This window comes from Spermophilus citellus (assembly GCF_964194105.1).
Source record: "Spermophilus citellus genome assembly, chromosome: 1".
NCBI classification, from domain to species: Eukaryota; Metazoa; Chordata; class Mammalia; order Rodentia; family Sciuridae; genus Spermophilus; species Spermophilus citellus.
The window spans coordinates 193452100-193466244 of NC_138182.1; the positions used below are offsets into that span (position 1 = coordinate 193452100).

Below are 14145 nucleotides of genomic sequence, written 5' to 3' on the forward strand. Positions count from 1 at the left end.
TGCTGGTGAGGAAGTGGACACTCTTGATGGGATGTAAATTTGTACAACCATGGTGGAAAACCATATGAATGGTCCCCCAGAACTGAAAATAGAGCTGCTGTGTGATCCAGCAGTTTCATCCCTGGGTATGTATCCAAAAGAAATCAGTGTGTCCAAGAGACATCTGCACTCCCATGTTTATTGCAGCAGTATTCACAGCTAGAAACAACCTAAGTGTCCATCAGCTGATGAATGGACAAATAAAATATACATACTCAGCATGAAATATGATTTGATTATAAAAAAAGAATGAAATCCTGTCATTTGCAGCAGTATAGATGGTAATGAAGTGAAATAAGCCATCCATAGAATGACAAGTACTGCGTGATCTTGCTCCTATGTGGGATGTAAAAAAGTTCATCTCACAGAAGTTGAGAGTAGAAAGGCAGTTAACAGAGGCTTGGCAGAGTAGAGTACAGGGAAGGGATACATGGAGAAAGGTTGATTAATGGGTGCTAAGTTGCAGTCAGATGGAAGTAAGAAGTTCTGGTGTACTATTATATAGTAGGCTGACTATAGATAATTTTGTGTAATATTTTAATATTAGTATAGTATGTACAATATTATAATGCTGTACCTTTTAAAAGTTGGAAGGATTTTGAAAGTTTTAACCATATGTAATGATAAATGTTTAAGGAGATAAATGTTTAAGCTGAGTTAAATATTGCACAATACAGGCCTGTATTGAAGCATGACATGTTAACCCACTAATTATGTACCATTTTTATGGTTTTTGTGTGTCATTTAAAACTGGGATGGTATTTTATTACATTGGATACATTCAACTAAGTCATGAAACAGTTTCATTTTAAAACATCAATTTTTATGCTCCGAATTATATCCTTTGGTACTCTTTAAACTCTTGATGAAAAATGTTAGTTATCATCTTAGATATATACTCCCAAGTACATAGTTTTAAAAATTCTTTTATAGTAATAACTTGTGTGGAAAAGTTAAGGATCTCTGAATTATAGACACCTAGAGATAAGCTTAAATGTGAAAGTAGACAGAATAAAATCTTTCCAGTTTTTCCTTAACCAATAAGCCTTTTAATAACAATCCTTATATACAATTATGTATACTCTATGTTTGTATTTACTTTATATATTATTATAGTTTTATCATATAAAAATTTCTAAAGCAGTGAGTCATCCACCACTCTACACTGAAACAGAACCAACTTTACTTCTGGTCTGGAATGATCCCCCTACCCTAGACCAAGAGGACATATATTGTGCAGTTTGGGAGTACGTGGCAGGGGAAGGTTTGGGGTATGTTGCTGAGAAATTGGGAGGAGTTACTGTCAGGATTGGATGCGAACATTTATTTAACTCTGTTCCCTTGAATTGTATCCTCTTGTCATGGGAAGTGCCTCCTGACGCCTTTTGAGGTCAGCCAACTATTCCCAGATAGGTGTTGTCTTTAGAGAGTCCAAGAGAGCTAGAAGGAAGGACAGCTGCCTTCTACTTGACGACGTCTGCAGTCCCTCAATGCTGGACATTCTGTTCCTCTGAGGGCCTAGGAGAGTGAGCTAAGCCTTCCCAGGCCCAAAAGTGCCCTTTTTGTTCTGAACCTGGCTTTGGGACCCACAAGCCATAGTGTCAGTGGTGCCCTCTCCCTTAGTACATGCACCTCTGTAGTTTGACGGAGGGGCAAGGAAGGAGTGCCTTCATGTTCACCCAACTCACACCTTCAAACTGATGGAGCAGAGGAACTGGGAGCGTGCCGGGTTAGGGAAGAGGAAATCGGAAGCAGACCAACTTGAGAAGGCAGCTATGAAGCACAGTCATGTTTTCCTCCCATCTTTCCTGTCCACACCCATCTTTATAAGCTGTCTCCCAGCTTGTTAGTGGAATGCCTTGTTCAATCTTGCAATTGGCATGTAGCAGACAGTGTCTTAAATCTGTATACTTGTGGTAAAGGAGTAACTGTGCTTAAATGGCACTCTTGGGGCTTTGAAGGCAGAAATGCTTTACCAAAGCAGGGCTCTGGAAACTCTTTTGAGATGAATGAGCCAATGTCAGGCATTTAACTTCAAATATTTAGTCATGGGACACAGGAACATTTAATTATCCAAATTTTGTGTCTAGAATTTTTTAAAAATCATTTAATGACTGTGTACTCTGCCAAATATAAAATCTTCCATGATGATTGGGGAAAAGATATGTAAATTTTCCTCTTGGCCATTTCTCTGTTTGACCATAATTTGTGGCATTAAAATAATGTTTTATTTGTGCTAATTTGCTGCACTCTCTGCCGTTTCTTCCACAGTACCCAGTCTAAAGTTGGTGAGACCAAGGCAAAGTGACTTTGTATTGTGACTGAGAAAAAAAGCTGAAGTATTATTTCCAATTACTAGCTTATTCTTAATTCATGAATATCATATTTTTTCAGATAAGTTGTAATGGGTTAGATAATATAAATCAGATAGCTTTTATTGAAACCTGACAGTGTATTATGTTAGGAATAGTTATCATCTGTCCTGATTATTTGTCTTAAGCATTAGATGTAAATTTTTGTTTGTTTTGTTTTCTAAGGTTGGGGAAGAAATAAATTGATTAAGTAAGATAAAATTTAACCTAACGGTTTACAATTTTATATTTGAGGGGCTTTAAAGAAATTATAATATGTTACAAACCCATTTTACTCATTAGCAATGTACCCTTTTCCCATATATCAGAATAAGGTATCCTCACTATCTAAATATATGGGTTTATTTATTTTTTCATTTTAAGGCCACCATTCACCTTCTACTTCTACTCTGAATTAAAAACTGTGCCAACATTTAAGTAACATCAAAGATTAAATCTTTAGATTGACAGGTATCCAATTGAGTTATGAATTTCGTACAACTTATATTGCTATTTAAATGCAAAGTATTTTTATAATCGAAAATACATGTCTATTCATCACCCAGTCTGTACATCACAGGATGACTTTTAGGAATTACCCTCCAATCAAATAGCTGAATAGATTCTGGGAAAACTGCTTCTGTTTCTGGCAGTCACTCTTCCTGAACTGAAGGCAAGGGTCACTTAACATGAAGGCACTCAAACGTGAACAGAATTAACCACACAAAAGCCTGGTAGTGGTTCAGTGAACACAGGCTGGAAGCATTTGGAGATAGTGTGTTAAAAGTGAACAAATGAGACCCTGGGGCTCTGGACACTGGCATTGTGGTGCTGTCTAAACTGCAAGAAACTGGGTGGGCCCACTGTCAGCCATAGTATCTTCTAGTCCAGAAATAAATATCATAGGCTTGAACTCGATTTGGTTCATTAACAAACTGTAGCTGTCCCCTGATAAACTTGTATTTCAAATATGACCTACTTCTTGAAACAAGGACTTTGTCTTTTTAACATGAACAATATGATATGTAAGATGAGTTGGCACTCTTGACAAATCTAAGTGGTTTCACTAGAGCTAATATTATATTACCTAACATAGAATAAATAGACTTATTTATAAGCCTTAATAACCATATGTCAATAACTGATCTTTAATATAGGTATTATGTGGCTTTGATTTAAAAGAACACTGTGCTATAGCAGAAGGCTGCTTTTAAAGCTCTAAGCAGTAGTCTTGCCCTGCAGGATTTTGGCTGTAGGTCCGCTTGAGACCCATCTCATATGCTACCATATCCAGGAAGTTGTTGTCATTGTTTTTGGTTGTTGTCTGTTTTGATTTTGATACTTGTTAAACATAGTATTGTTATTCTGAGTTTTCCTTGCTAGTGGAAAACAGAAACAGAAACAGCTTCGCTAATAAGAGACCTTTGTTGAACACCTCCCATGGGCAAAACCCTATACTGCAACACAAGGGGACACAGGGATACATCCTTCATTCTCTCTCTCTCTCTCTCTCTCTCTCTCTATATATATATATATATATATATATATATATATATATATATATATATATATTCAGTTGTAGGTGGACACAATACCTTTATTTTATTTTTATGTGGTGCTGAGGATCAAACCCAGTATACCTCACGTGTGTCAGGTGAATGCTGTACCACTGAGCCCCAGCCCCAGCCCTGTATCCTTCATTTTAATAAGCTCTTAAGGCCTATTTATTTATTAAGATCTTAGGGCCTTATTATATATAATTATGTTATATAGTCTTTATTGTATGTGTTATAAATATTTTTAAAATATGTGTGGAATAATCTTTGTTTCTAGATAGTTTAAGGATGGGGGAAAAACTATTGAGCTTTATCTAAAAGATAAAGAATTACTCCAAATGGGTTGGTTTATGATGTGTAGGAAATTTGTTTCAATTCTTTCTTTTTTTTTTTTTTTGGCACCAGGGATTAAACTCAGGGTACTTAACCATTAAGCCACATCCACAGCCCTTTTAAAAAATTTTTTTAATTGTTTTAATTAGTTACACCTGACAGTACAATGATCTTGACATATACATTTGAATCAGATGGAATATCATTTCTCATTTTTCTGAGTGTACAGGTTGCAGAATCACATTGGTCATGCAGTCACGTATATACACCCAGCAATAATAATGTCTATTTCATTCTACTATCCTTCCTTTCCCCACTTCCTCTCCCCTCCTCTCCCATCACTTCCACAGCCCTTTAAAAAAAAAATTGAGACAAGGTCTCACTAAGTTGCTGAGTCTGGTCTTGAACTTTCAATCCTCCTGCCTCAGCCTCCCAGGTCTCTGGTTTACAGGTATGTGCCTCAACATCTGGCTCAGCGTTTTAATTCTTTAAGTGGATGGTAGTTAAATTATTTACTTTGTCATTACCCATTAAGTTGTTTATATTTGTGTTTTACTCTTTTCTTTAAGTCTTATTATAATTTATAACTCGTATAAATGAAAACATGAATCCTTCAGAGGAATGAGTTGGTCAGATCATACTTCTCTGTAACCCAAATTCTCAGCTAATATAGAAGATTGTTTCTGGAAGGTGGTCTGATGAGGGGGAAAAAAGTTTAGAGAAAGAAAACAGAGTTAGTAGTGCATGTTGGTAAAATGAAAAATCAGTAAACCTAAATAATGTATCACCTAAATTTCTCTGCAAACTTCAGTAACCAAATGTCCTAGCATTACTGAATTGATTTACTTTCTCCTTAAATGGTGGTATGGCAAAATCTCACTAATTTTAACTGATTAGGAGGATAGGTATTACTTTTAAGGGCATATTTAGTGACCTTAAAGAAAGCTAATTGTTGAATTGGGGTTAAGGTTAGCGTATAAATGGATACTTCAGAAATGCTTCCAGTAAGTTAATGCTTTTAAGTGTAGTTCTGTTATTGTATGGATCACATAGCTGTGAAGCAGGAGAAGACATATAAATGTACTTTTAGTACAGAAAAAACAGACTATGCATATAAGTGATGAATAGTTTATAAATTTTAATATAAAAGAACCATGAATTAGATTGTTTTACTGACAGCAACGTATCTCATTTGTGCTGTATGGATGAGAGTTATGTTAGTAAATTAGTCCTGACGGTTGAATAATTTATTTTCAAGTCTTGCCATACTGCTTCTGAGTGTCTGTGACAGAGAGCATGCTTGTAAATTCTTTTGGAAAATCGTGTGTGTGTGTGTGTGTGTGTGTGTGTGTGTGTGTGTGTATTTTTTGGTACTAGGGATTGAACCTAAGAGCATTTAATCACTGAGCCACACACCCCTAGCCTGTTTTTCACGTTTTATTTAGAGACAGGGTTTTGCCAAGTTGCTTAGGGCCTCACTACAAGTTCCTGAGGCTGGCTTTGAACTCACAATCTTCCTGTCTCAGCCTCCTGAGCCACTAGAATTATAGGCATGCACCATCATACCTGACAAAAGCTTGTATTTCATTTTAAAAATGATGATTAGGATTCTGCAAATAATCAAATATTAATTTCTTTAAGAGTACATATAAACATAGCATGCAATTTTTCTATGTGAAGGTATTCAGTTTTAGTTTTAGCTTATTCATTAATTTTGGAAAATTTGATTGGAAGTAGACTAAGTGTGCTTAAACAACTTCACTTTCCTTAAAGTGAGTGATTGTGAGACTAAGAAAAGACTAGTCAGTCTAGAGGGATGATAGTTTATTCTTAAGCTAGTTACACAGGGCTTTGGCTGACATAATGTTCACCTTTACTCTGCTCTTTTGCGATTGATATCAGTGGCACTGGGAATTGGTCTCTCTGATGTATCCTCCTTTCCCTAGCCTGTGTAAACAGCCCTATTACGTGAAGGTTTCTTTCATTAATATTGTAAATCAGTAATACCTGTTGAAAACAATACCACATTTAAACAAAGCTCATTAGTAACAATTAAAAATATTAATGTTAGGCCACACCTACTGTCTGGTACACAAATGAATTAACCTCTCCTGCCACGGCTCCAGGGCAGTACCACATGGGGTTCCACAAGTGAAAAGCAGCTCCATCCCAGGTCTGTGCCTGCAATTTTGAGAGTTAGCCCTTGTGATTTTAATGGTGATGTGGCCATGACAAAAGTGACTTAGACAATGACACTGTCCCCATTCGATACACATGGAGTAGTTCAAGGGATTGGGTTGTGTCCCATTTATTATATCTTGCAAAATTTACCCCATGGCTACTCTTTATAACATTGAATTTGGAATGTTGTTCAGTTATTCTTACTGGCTGCATCATAAACTCACCTTTTAGTTCTGGATATATCAGACTCACCCGTCCATATCCAGATTCCAAAACAGGAACAAAGTTCAGATATTGAATCCCCGTTGGATTCCTTAGAATAATAGTTTTAAGAACTCTTATGCTTTTTACACAGAAAACAAATTTCAAATTTCAAACAACAAGTGCTGGCAAGGATGTGGGGGAAAAGGTACACTTGTACATTGCCGGTGGGACTGCAAATTGGTGCAGCCAATTTGGAAAGCATTATGGAGATTCCTTGGAAAGCTGGGAATGGAACCACCATCCGACCCAGCTATTCCCCTTCTCGGACTATTCCCAGAGACCTAAAAAGAGCATACTATAGGGATACAGCTACATCAATATTCATAGCAGCACAATTCACAATAGCTAGAACGTGGAACCAACCTAGATGCCAGTCAATAGATGAATGGATAAAAAAATGTGGCATTTGTACACAATGGAATATTACTCAGCACTAAAAAATAACAAAATCATGGCATTTGCAGGGAAATGGATGGCATGAGAGCAGATTATGCTAAGTGAAGTTAGCCAATCCCTAGAAAAGAAATGCTGAATGTCTTCTTTCATATAAGGAGGGGGGACTCAAAACAGAGCAGGCTGGAAGAGCATGAAAAGAAGATTACCATTTAGAAGGGACAAGAGGTGGGAGGGAATGGAAGAGAGAAGGGGAATTTCATGGAAATGGAAGGATACCCTCATTGTTATACAAAATTACATATAAGAGGATGTGAGGGGAAAGGGGAAAAAAAGAGAGAAATGAATTACAGTAGATGGGGTAGAGAGAGATTATGGGAGGGGAGGGGACAGAAGGGGGGATAGGGAGGGAATAGGAAAGGCAGCAGAATATAACAGACACTAGTATGGCAGTATGTATAAACTCGGATGTATAACCAATGTGATCCTGCAAACTGTACACGTGGTAAAAATAAGAATTCATACCCCACTTGAATCAAATGTATGAAATATGATATGTCAAGATCATTGTAATGTTTTGAGCAACCAATAAAAATTTAAAAAAAGAAACAAGAAGAGACAAGGCCCATATTAAAGAGATTTAAAAATTCTACTGAAATCTATAAGAAAATGTTTGAATGAATTATGAGGTATTAAAAAAAAGTACAAACTTAATATCTTGCATAGAATTTATCACCCTATGTTTATAGACTCAAAAAGCTTTCATTATTTTAATCTTCAACTGTGTTTTAACAAAGCCACATTATTAAGGGCTCTCTACTTCTGGCTTATTCTTTCTTACTTAGTCTTTTCCCCCATATGAGATCCTCACCACCACAGTCATCAATGGCTGACCTTGCATTATAATTCAAGGATCACTCTATGTAACATCTTCTCCATTGATTGACTGTATTCAATTGCACTTCATAGCAGGAAATGTATATAACACAGCTTTATGTTGTTCACAATATCTACCACAATACCTTGTACTTTTGGGGCACTGAATACATGTATAAGGATATACTTATGATTATTGGATGCTTTTTGTCACATGTGTTCGCGAATGAGCCAGGGTTTTCCCTCCATATCCCCCATAGTTTCCAGGAATATTCCAAACATATTTAGAAGAAGAGAAATGCTTTTATTTGGATGGTCAGTTTTGAATACAGTAGGTAGGTATCTCTCTCAGATTGAAATATAAAATGACAAACAGCTGTGGTCAGAGTGAACCATGCTAGAAGACTGAATCTGAGTGATCAGAAATGCCTTTCAGCAGTAGGAGCAACAACCACTGGAACCAGATTCAAGCCAAATGTGATAGGTCTTACACTGAAAAAGGATCATTATTTGTGATTTAAAACAATAAACAAACACAGAACACCTAAAGAGAAGGAGGCACCCTGCTATAATTTGGATCTGGAATGTTGCCCAAAGGTCATGTGTTGAAAGCTTGGACCCCAATGTAACAGCATTCAGAACGGACTCTACAGAAAGGTGAATTGAATCCTGGGCTCTAACCTCATCTGTGGATCAATCCACTGATGGGTTCACGATTGGACAGGACTATTGGGAGTTGGTAAAAACTGTGGGCGGTAGGGCCTAGTTGGAGGGTAGGTCATTGGAGTTGATTCCCTGGAAGGGTACATCATATTCCTCAGTCCTTTCTTCCCCTCACCTGATCTCCATGATCTCCATGAGTTGATCCCCTGATCTCCATGAGTTGAGCAGCTCTGTTTTGAAGCCAGGCTCTCTGCCATGGTAATCTGCCTCACTTCAGGCCACAGCAATGGAGCCTGAAATTGAACCAAAATAAATATTTACTCATTTAATTTTCTCAGGTATGTTGTCAAAGTGATGAAAAAGTCTTCTAACACACACACACACACACACACACACACACAGGAGGAATGGTCTAAAGGGAGAAAAGGACACTTGGTATTGTTGATGCCTTCTTCAACAGTAGACACAGCTGGGGTACAGCGTGGATTCGCACTTCAGCAGATGCTAAAAGGGGCTTAAATTTTTATATTAGTCTTTTATGAGGAGAGATTGACTAACACAGGCCTGATTTCTCTCTCAGATTTGGAGATGAATAAGAAGGACCAAGAAGATTTCCTTTTCTAGCACAGGACACAAATGCAGTCACTAGTTTCTGATACCAATCTGAGTAATTATGTCTACTTGCTCTATCTTCAAGGCAAGAGACATTATGAGGTGATTAATATAATCCTTAGAATCTATTTAACCATTAATTTTCCAAAAATTCTTCCTTTTTTTAAATTTTATTTCTGCCACCTTGAGGTTTTGTTCCCTGAACAGACATATAGAAAGAACAGCTCAAGGAAAAGAGTCTCCTGAATATGGGCTCTGGGAAGAGAGTAATGGGAGCAAACCCAAACCCCTTCTAAAGGGTAATGAGGAAAATGATCCTAAACAAAACAAAAAGCAAATATGAACAAAGTGGCAGCAGGCTCTATTTGTTGGCCACTTTCTCTGCACCAGCCATCAGGTGAGAACTACACACTATGTTCTCATTTACTGTTCAACTCATGCTTGTGAGAGAGATTTTCTAAATGCATTCTGTCAGTTTAGCTCCAAAATTGCTTTGGTCCCAATTGGTATGTCTGTTACAGCCCATGTGCTTCATCTCTTTGCTTTGTCCCCAACTCTACAAAACTGCCTCCTCATTAACTTGTTGGAATTTAAACACCTTGGAAACCAGGGCCTTATCTTAACTCCTTCTGATCCTTAGAGGTATGGGAATTAAATTTAGGATTGTTACTCCATAGTAGAAAACTTTTTATTTCACTCTGTACTGTTTAAACCTGGATTATATTTGGCATTGATAAACAACAATAGGTTAAGTGAACATCAACCTATTGGCTCTAAAACAAATTTTCTTAAGTGAAATTTAAGTGGAATTTTTGAGCACTTAAATAAACTTCAATCAGAATTAACAAGGACCAAATAATATTAAAATGAACTCGAAAATTTATAGATTAACAGAAAAATTTATTTTTGGAAAGGGTAAAGATGGTTCTTTAGTGACATTTAATCCATATCATAATTTGAATTCTGAGAATGATTAAGACTTTGTGATGGTTAATTTTATATGTTAACTCGTCTGGGCTACGATGCCCAGACTCTTGGCCAACTTTTATTCTGGGTGTGTCTGTGCTGGTGTTATGGGGTGAGATTTACTTTTGAATTGGGGACTTTTAGTTAAATAGATTCCATTCTGTAATGGAGCAAGACCTCACCTCGTCAACCGAATGCAACTGAATGGGACAAGAAGCCCACCTCTCCCAGACAAGAGGGAACTGTCCAGTGAACTACCTTTGGATTTCATCTACAACATCGATTCTTCCTGGCTCCACAGTACACTGCCTTGGGACTCAAACTAGAACACTTTCCTGGATCTCTAGCTCCTCCCAGCCAACCCTGCCCAATCCTGTGAGCCAATAGCTGACAGGCAAGTGCAGGGAAGAAGCAGAGGCCCTGCAGGGGGTGAGTGTGTGCTACTGGATGCCAGTCCCTGGTCAAAGCGCAGGACAGGCTTCTGAGTTTACAGGCAGGAAGGGATGATTAGTGTTGGTGGAGCCCCAGGAACCCCGCGCTCTGAGGAATTCTGAGCGCTTGGGTCATAATTGACCCCGGCAACGCCAGAGGACGTTCGGGGCAGAGAAGTGGATGGTGATGGACGCGCTTTTCAGAGCTGGTCCGATGGATCACTGAAGTGGCCACGATGTGGTCCTGGTTTGGAGGCCTGGGCTCAGGCTTGGGCCACTTCTTGGGTCAGGTGGGGAGCAGCTTGGCTTTCCTCACCGGCCATAGCTCCAGCTTCGCCAGGGAAATGCTTCTGGATGACTTAGGAGACCTAGAAGCAGCTTTACATCATTGTTGGAGAAAGGAAATGGAAACTACTGATTCCACACTAAGATGTGAGAATGAAAGACTGAAAGAGTATTGTACTGACCTGGAAGAAAAGCATGAAGCATCAGAGCTACAAATAAACCATCAGTCTGTAAGTTACCAAAATCAACTGCAACAGAAAGAGGTAGAGATCAGCCATCTTAAAGCAGGACAGATTGTACTGCAAGATCAAATGTTCCAACTACAGGCAGCTGCTCAATCAGTACACTCGGGAGCTTGTGGTGTGCCAACAACAACTGCACCGGCTCCGTTCGGTTCCCTGATCAGTAGTCATTCTTCAGCCTTTCGTGATGACGACATGGACTTTAGTGACATAATTTTATCACAACAAGAAACAAACAGATTATCAACTGAAGCTGCAAAACATGAATCTGAAGTTGGCCACTCGAGGCAGATTGCTGAGGCTCAGGGAACACACCATTCTGACTCAAGTGAAATCTGCAAAGTACAAAATACTATCAAGACTCTTCAACCAAACCAAAGTCCAGACATATATGATCATCAGCATGAAATTTCAGTTTGGGAGCAGAGTTCTACTGTGGCAGAAAAGGGAAAAATCCTTCCTCAGAGCTCAGCAGTGGAAGAAGTGTTCAGGCTTCAACAAGCCCTGGCTGATGCGGAGAAGGAAATCGTGAGACTAAATGGTTTAAACCAGGATAACCGTCTTGCTGAAGACCATCTGAAACTTAAAATGCATGTTGAAGCTTTAGAAAAAGAGAAGTCATCATTGAGTCAAGAAAAAGAGGAACTTCAGATGTCACTGTCAAAATTGAGCTGTGACTACCAAGTCATGAAAAACAGAGCTTCAACAGACATGAATTTGAATGTACAATTACTAGACTTAAAACTTCACTTGAAGGCAAAGGAGGAAGAACTGAATCAGACTATCAATGAAAAGAAAATGCTGATAGCTGAGTTAGAAGAACTGGATCATCAGAATCAGGAAGCTACAAAGCACATGATTTTGATACAAGATGAGCTATCCAAACAACAAAATGAAGGAGACCTTGTCATCAAGAAGTTGGAACAAGGCCTAGATGATGAAAAAAAGAGAGTTCATCAACTTGAGGATGATCAAATGAACATATCCCAAGAGTTGCATGTGCAGAAGGAGAAGTTAACTGAGAACGCACAGAGCCTCAGTGATTTGCATTTAACTAAGCAGAAGCTTGAAGGTAAAGTAGAAGATTTAGTAGATCAGCTAAATCAGTCACAAAAAAATAGTTTAAACATCCAGCAGGAAAACCTTGGGCTTAAGGATCACATTAGACAACTTGAAGATGAGCTGTCTGGATTTAAGAGCAAGTATCGAACTTCTCTGAATGAAGACTCTAACAGTCATTGTAAGGATGACATGCTTAAAGAACGAGAAGCTGAAGTTAGCAACTTAAGGCAAAATCTTTCTGAAGAGGAACAGCTCAATGAAAATTTAAAGAAAGTTGCTGTTGAACTCAAAACGGAAAATGAAATGTTGATTTTAGCACGTGACGATGTAAGGCGTAAGTTGGAAGAATCTATTGCTGCTTACAATCAAATCTCTCAAGAAAAAGACACTATCACGGAGACTCTCAAAAGAGACAAAGAAGAGATTGAAGCCAAACTGCACCAGGCAGAAAAAAGACTGTTGGAAGAAGCAAATAATCACAGGAAGACTATTCAGGAACTCTCCAATGCACATAATTTGAATACCTCTGCCTTAAAGCTGAAACACGAATGTGTAGTTCAACTTAGTCAAGAGAAGGACTTTGAAATAGCAGGACTCAAAAAGAATATTGAGCAAATGACTGCTGATGAAAAAGAAACTGATGAAATTTTGGCATCTTATGTAGACGAACAGGAGCGATTGATACAAGTCATAAATGAGAAAGAAGCTTTTATTGAAAAACTCGAAGAAAAAAGTTCACAACTACAAAAGGATTTAGATAAGTGTTCTCAGGCCTTAGGAGAAAATGAAACTTTAAGGCAATCCATTGAAAGAAAGGACAGAAGTCTTACCTACATGAAAGCAGAAAACAACTATCTGCGAGTAGAATTGGAAATACTTAGGGAACAGCACAATCAAGCTGTACCAGTGGCTGAGCCTACAGCTCTTGATGCTGTCACAGAACTAGAATTGGAGGTATCTCAACTGAATATAGTAAAAAATCATCTGGAAGATGAAATTCAAGACCATCTGAATATAATTGAAAACCAAAACCAGCGTAAAATGCAACTACTTCAGTCTTTACAGGAGCAGAAGGAGGAAATGGATGAATTTAAGTACAAATATGAGCGGATGAATGCTGCGCATAGCCAGTTAATTTTAGAAAAAGAGGAGGAAATTAAGAACTTGCAGAAAACTATTGAAGAACTAAAAGCCCAGTTGCCTGGAGAGAAAGGAGATGCTCAAACATTGAATTCTGATATTTTTCAAGAGACCAAAGTAAAAATCCTAAGAAAAAAAGAGGTTCAACACTTACGGGACCAAGAATTACGCCTAAACCGGGAGCTAGAAAGGCTACGCAGCCATCTCTTGGAATCAGAAGAGTCTTACACCCAGGAAATTTTGGCTGCAGAAGACAAAGAGATTCAACTGAGACAGAAAGTCACACTCTTGGAGGAAAAGCTAGTTGCATCTTCTAAGGCAAGTCACCAAGCCAGTGTGCAGATAGAGTCACTGCAGGAACAGTTGAGTCTGGTCTCTCAACAGAGGGATGAGAATGCACTGCAGCTTTCGCTCTCCCAGGAACGAGTCAGGCAGTGTACCCTGTCATCAAGTAACCTGCAAAGGGTTCCAGAGCACTTCCAAGAAGAAGAGAAAGCTCTGTATTCTGCTGAATTAGCCAAAGAAAAACAGTCAATAGCTGAATGCCTCTGTTTATTAATGCCTCTGTTTCCAGGTGGGTAACCAGACATGCTTCCAAACTCCTCTGGAAAGAAGTTGCCAATTTCGGGAGTGCTCAGATGTTCTTCTTGTCTTTCAGTCTTGGTTGTCCGTGAGAGAAGGAATTCTTCTCTTAGTTGTTTATCAAATGCTCTCTTCATTGGATGTGCCTTTCACTTGTCCTCTGAAGGAT

At 38.3% G+C, this 14145-nt stretch overlaps 1 protein-coding gene and 1 long non-coding RNA gene across 2 annotated transcripts in view; one reads left to right on the forward strand and one right to left on the reverse strand.

The window, feature by feature from the left end:
* Positions 1–14145, forward strand: part of EPB41L4A (erythrocyte membrane protein band 4.1 like 4A) — a 236241-nt gene that overhangs the window by 178408 nt on the left and 43688 nt on the right. The gene's annotated exons all lie outside the window — the stretch shown is intronic.
* LOC308646363 lies at positions 8780–13812 on the reverse strand. Its single transcript, XR_014021367.1, has 2 exons — positions 13549–13812; positions 8780–8949 (listed from the first exon to the last, which is right to left on the reverse strand). It is a non-coding gene; the product is annotated as an uncharacterized lncRNA (long non-coding RNA).